Genomic DNA, 5939 nt, shown 5'->3' on the forward strand with positions numbered 1-5939 from the left:
TCTATCTATCTATCTATCTATCTATCTATCTATCTATCTATCTATCTGTCTGTCTATCTACATACATATAATTTTTTCTCTCCAACTACTCTAATACTGACAAAGGGTTCATGAGTTAGAAATATCATCTTTCCATGCAGAATATGAACAGTTCAACCTTAATAAGTCTCTCATAATTTCTCTTTCCTGTTTACCTCTTCATGTTCCACTTGAGTCTTGTATTTGAAAGTCAAATTTTCTATTCAGCTCTGGTCTTTTCATCAAGAATGCTTGAAAGTCCTCTATTTCACTGAATGACCATTTCTTCCTCCTGAAGGATTATACTCAGTTTTGCTGGGTAGGTGATTTTTGGTTATAATCCTATCTCCTTTGCCCTCTGGAATATTATATTCCATGCCCTGTGATCCCTTACTGTAGAAGCTACTAAATCTTGTGTTATCCTGATTGTGTTTCCACAATACTTGAATTGTTTCTTTCTGACTGCTTGCAGTATTTTCTCCTTGACCTGGAAACTCTGGAATTTGGCTACAACATTCCTAGGAGTTTTCCTTTGGGGATCTCTTTCAGGAGGAGATCAGTGGATTCTTTCAATTTCTATTTTGCCCTCTGGTTCTAAAATATCAGGGCAGTTTTCCTTGGTCATTTCTGGAAAGATGATGTCTAGGCTTTTTTTTTTTTTATCATAGCTTTCAAGTAGTCCAATAATTTTTAAATTATCTCTCCTGGATCTATTTTCCAGGTCAGTTGTTTTTCCAATGAGATATTTCACATTGTTTTCTAAATTTTCATTCTTTTGGATTTGTTTTACAGTGTCTTGATTTCTCATAAAGTCACTAGCTTCCAATTGCTCTATTCTAATTTTTAAGGAAGTATTTTCTTCAGTAAGTTTTTGGACTTCCTTTTCCATTTGGCCAATTTTGCTTTTTAGGGCATTCTTCTCCTCATTGGCTTTTTGGACCTCTTTTGCCATTTGGGTTAGGTTATTTTTTAAGGTGTTACTTTCTTCAGTATTTTTTGGGTCTCCTTTAGCAAGCTGTTGACTTGTTTTTCATGATTTTCTTGCATTGATCTCATTTCTCTTCCCAGTTTTTTCTCTACTTCTCTTACTTGCTTCTCAAAATCCTTTTTGAGTTCTTCCAATGCCTGGGACTGATTGATATTTTTCTTGGAGGCTTTGGATGTAGGAGCTTTGACTTTGTTGTCTTCTTCTGGTTTTGATCTTCTTTGTTGCTAAAAAAAAATTCTATGGTCTGACTCTTTTTGTGAGGTTTGGTCATAATCCCAGCCAATTACTTGAGTTACAAACTCTTTGTTAAGGTAGAGGTCTACTTCCAATGTGGAGAATGTACTGTCCCAGGCTTCAGAGGTTTGTACAGCTGTTTTCAGAGATACTTCTAGGGACCTGTAAATTTTCTTCCAAGGTGGTATGATCAAGGGCAAGGTGTTTACTCCTTTCCTGGCCTGTGCTGTGGTCTATGAGTGAGCACAAGCACTCCTTTCTGTCCTGGAACTGTGATGAGGATTTCCTCTCCACCACCACTACAAGCTCCACCACACCAGCGCTCCTCACCCCAGGACTGCCACCCAGAACTGTGACCCAGATCCAAGCACGGGCAAAGCAAGAGAATCCTGCATGAGCAGAGAGATCCCTGCAATTCCCCTCTGATTAGCCACTTGATTCCCCCTCAGTCTGTGGGCCAGAAGCTCAGGACGCAGCTGCCACTCCAGAGCTGAGCTCAGGGACTGGAGCTGAAACCACTGTGCTTTTTTCTCTCACTGCAGAAATAGACTTTTCCCACTGACCTTCTAAGTTGTCTTTGGCGTTTGTGAGTTGAAAGGTCTGGAAACCACCACAGCTGCTTGCGATTCAGTCCTCTGAGGCCTGCCCCAGGTTCGTTCCAGCCTGCACACCCATGTTGAACTGTGCTCCTCTCTGAGCCCAAAGCAATATACTTTTCCAATCAACCATCCAGGTTGTCTTGGGCTGGAAATTTGTTTGACTCAGTCTTTTTATGGGTTCTGCTGCTTTAGAATTTGTTTAGAGCCATTTTTTTTGCAGGTATTTGGAGGGGTTTGGGGGAGAGCTTAAGCAAGTCACTGCTTTCACTCCGCCATCTTGGCTTCGCCCCCAAAGGCTCCTATTTTTAAAACCAGTACTCCTCCAGTGTTGTATAGCTGCAAGACATGAAACGTAACAGTCTCAGAAGAACTAAAAATGAATATCACACAGGACAATGAAGAGGCATATGATGAATGTGAGCAGGTTACAACACGTAACTAATGAGTTAACTTAGGAGAACAGAAGTAAACAATAGACTGGGAGGCAATATGGTAAATGGAAAGAATACTGTCTGTGGAGTCAGATAACTTGGCTTCAAATTTTACCTCTTAATGTGGTATTTGGCTCATAGTAAGCGCTTAATAAACTGTTTTTTCATTTATTTGTTCATTCACTCATTCTTTCATTCATTTGTGAAAAAGCAACGAAATCTTCTAGCCTTTGTGATGAATCCCTTGTGACAAATTTATGAGAGGACATGAACATGAAGTGCACAGGATAGCCAAGCATGGATAAGTGGTGATCTGCATCATTAGAGGGAATATCCAAATTGATGAGATTACAGATTTATTTGAGAATGTTAGTGTATTTAATGTGTTTTATATAATTTAATAAACAATAGTTGATTCATTCCAAAATATCTTCCAAAGATATCTGTAAATCATTTTTTTGGTAAATTGAATCAATTTTCCATGAATTATATGAGAAGTTTAAAATTAATCCATCTTTATGAATCATCTTTAATTTGACCCTGATGCCCAATAATTTACCTTTAAGTTTTTCAACTTCTCTGTACAGTGGCTGATGGTTTGTAAATTAACAAAGATGCTATTAGAGCAGAGTTCCCAAACTGTTGATTAAAAAGCCAAACCTGTCTCTGTTTTGTCAATCTTTCAAGAAACAGAGGATATGTCACCAGTGGTGTCTTCCAAGAATATTGCTCCTTGGCAATTTTCAGGCATCAGATAATGGGCATATTTAACTTCTGCTTCCCAAAAGCACTGGAGTGCCTCCTTCAAGATAAATTAATCACTTAAAGGACTCTGTAGTGACTTGCTTTGTTAGAGGTTGTATTCTTTAGTGGTATAAATTTATTTGATAAATTATAATTGTCTTATGATAAAGGCACTAATTACACTAAAGTAGAGAGGTAGTACTTTTCAGGGCAAGGTATGACTTGGAAACAACCCCTGAAAGAAATGGAATTGTGTTTAATTCATAAGTTGTGTAGGATCAGCTATTCAAAAAAGTACTATCTATAGTTCGTGGGAGGTGTGATAGTTTCAAAAGTGCTAGTGGAGTCAGTGTGAAACAAGATTCATTTCTGGATAGTCAACATATAGGACAAGTATGGTTCCTGCTTTACATCATATTTAAAGCTGGAGCACCTTTTAGTTCATCTAAGAGGGTTAAAAATAATTGTATTTTTTTCTTAACTCCAACAAACTACAAGAATTGTTAAAAATTGAAGCCTAGACAATTAGATTTAGTCATTTGACCTATTGGTGGAAGAAGATGCAAAGATGTCTTCATTCTGATCTCTGAAAGTCATCCTGAGAGAAGACAGAAAATGAGCAAAGGGTTGGTATTTTGGGTCTGGAAAGTCTGGGGAGATCACATTGTTTATCTTTGACCCAAGTTGTTAATATTTCTCTTCTGCCATATAACTATATTGTTCCTATATGACGTTTTTGTTACCAGCACCAGAAGTTTGATGCCAGCAGCTTCTTTTCTGGAGGAGGGATCAGAGGCACCTTTTCCCAAATTTACCTTTGACTTCGTACTCATCACTTCAGCCATGCCAAGAAAGTGTTGACTATTGGTTGAACTATTCTCTACAAATGAGTCTGCCTAACCCAATTCAGCTTAAGATCTCAAGTCACATGATAAGGGAATATGATTAATGATATCTGAGTGGGGAAGCAGGGAGAGAAGATAGGGCTGAGCATTCTTACAAATTGATCTGGAGATAGCTAATTATTACTGAAGTTTCCTATTATAAAGAGCAGCCTGGTAGAAAGCATTACCAAAAATATGGATAAAATGATGCCATCTATCTGGGATGTTAGGAAAACTCCATTCATACCATCAGCTTAAAACAAGTAACATGTATCAAATTGCTTGCCTTCTCAATAAGTGGGGGAGGAGCAGATAGAGAAGGAGAAAAGGAGAGAATTTGGAACTCCTATTTTAAAAACGAATATTAAAAATTGTTTTGGCATGTAATTGGGGAAAAGTGAAATACTAAATAATTTTTTAAAAAAAGATTAAAAAATAATAAAATAACTTAAGGTATACCCACACATACGGTGTGTGGGTATGTGGGTATGGGTATTCCTGAATAGACAGTCAAAGAATTAAATGTAATTGTTTCTATTTACTTAATGTAATAAAAAGTAACTTTGATAGGTACTAAACATTCAAATTGTTTTTGTGGGAGAAAATTATTCTTAAAATTCATTTTAATGTGACACTAGTTTGCCAGGTTCTTTTGAAGACAGGCTTCTAATGATTTACATTTTTAGGAAGTGGCATTAAATTGTTAAAAAAAAAAAGAAAGCATTCTGTTCATAGAAGTTAAAATAAAGATGATTTCTTTCTTCAGCTAGGTCAGATCATCCAATCCAATCTTATAATCTCACAGGCAAGAACACAGGCCCAGTAAAATGACTTAAATTCACAGTCAGCAGCAAAGCTAGGACTAGGAATCCAGGTTGTCCGACGCCTAGGTTTGTGCTACCCCACACCCTTGCCTGCCTGACAACATTTGCCTTTCTCATTAATGTTAGCAAGGATTTGTTCGTTCAACAAACATTTACTCAGCTCTTACTGCAAAAATTGTAAGGTGCTACACTATGTGATATACTACCGACCCAGGGAGATAACAATAAGATAATCCCTGCCCTCTTATAAATCTCTGTGTGGTTCAATTGCAGTTGCTGCAAATCAGGAAAAATAAATGCCTACCCCTATAGATCACAGGAGCATAATAAAAAGAAATTAAGGGACAGCAAAGCTTAGAGGGAGAGGTGTTATGTAAATCTGATTCAGAAATAGCTTGGTTTTGTTCCAAATCCATCTTTTCTGGGAGACAGAATAGGCTTAAAAGAAACATCTCAACTTGAAATAGCAGAGGAAGAAGAATCCGGGGCAGCTAGGTGGCGCAGTGGATAGAGCACCGGCCCTGAAGTCAGGAGAACCTGAGTTCATATCTGGCCTCAGACCAAACACTTGATGCTTAACTAGCTGTGTGACCCTAGGCAAGTCACTTAACCCCAATTGCCTAAAAAAATAAAAATAAAAATAAAAAAAAAGAAGAACCCTCAGTTTATTACAATATGAAAGGGATTTCCAAATTTGTGCCATGAATTTCAAGACTACTATTTTAAATTTGATAAACCCCATTTATGGAGTGTATTAGAATGATTAAGAAAAAGTTTTTATGGATATACAAAATAAGGGCAGCTAGGTGGCACAGTGGATAGAGCTCTGGTCCTGGAGTAAGGAGGACCTGAGTTCAAATTTGACCTCAGACATATCACACTTACTAACTGTGTGACTCTAGGCAAGTCACGTAATCCCAATTGCCTCGCACTCTGCCCTCAAAAAAAAAAAAAAATATCCAAAATACAGGTGAAAAAACATTCAAAGTAATAACAATTGTCAGAGTTGCTATTACTCACTCTAAATTAAAGTTAATATGTCCCAAAATACTAGAAAATAATCCCCTGTCTGTATAGGGCCAGAGGAATTTAGATAATTAAACCTTAGAAGAGCAAATTCTCTGCATCCCCCAACAATAGAAATTGTATCTTATCTTCCCAGGGAGAATGTGTAATGTAATATTTGACTTTGAACCTAAGAAGAGTGTTCCACGGAA

The sequence above is a fragment of the Vombatus ursinus genome, unplaced genomic scaffold (assembly GCF_900497805.2).
Source record: "Vombatus ursinus unplaced genomic scaffold, bare-nosed wombat genome assembly UNPS02014798.1, whole genome shotgun sequence".
Taxonomy (NCBI): domain Eukaryota; kingdom Metazoa; phylum Chordata; class Mammalia; order Diprotodontia; family Vombatidae; genus Vombatus; species Vombatus ursinus.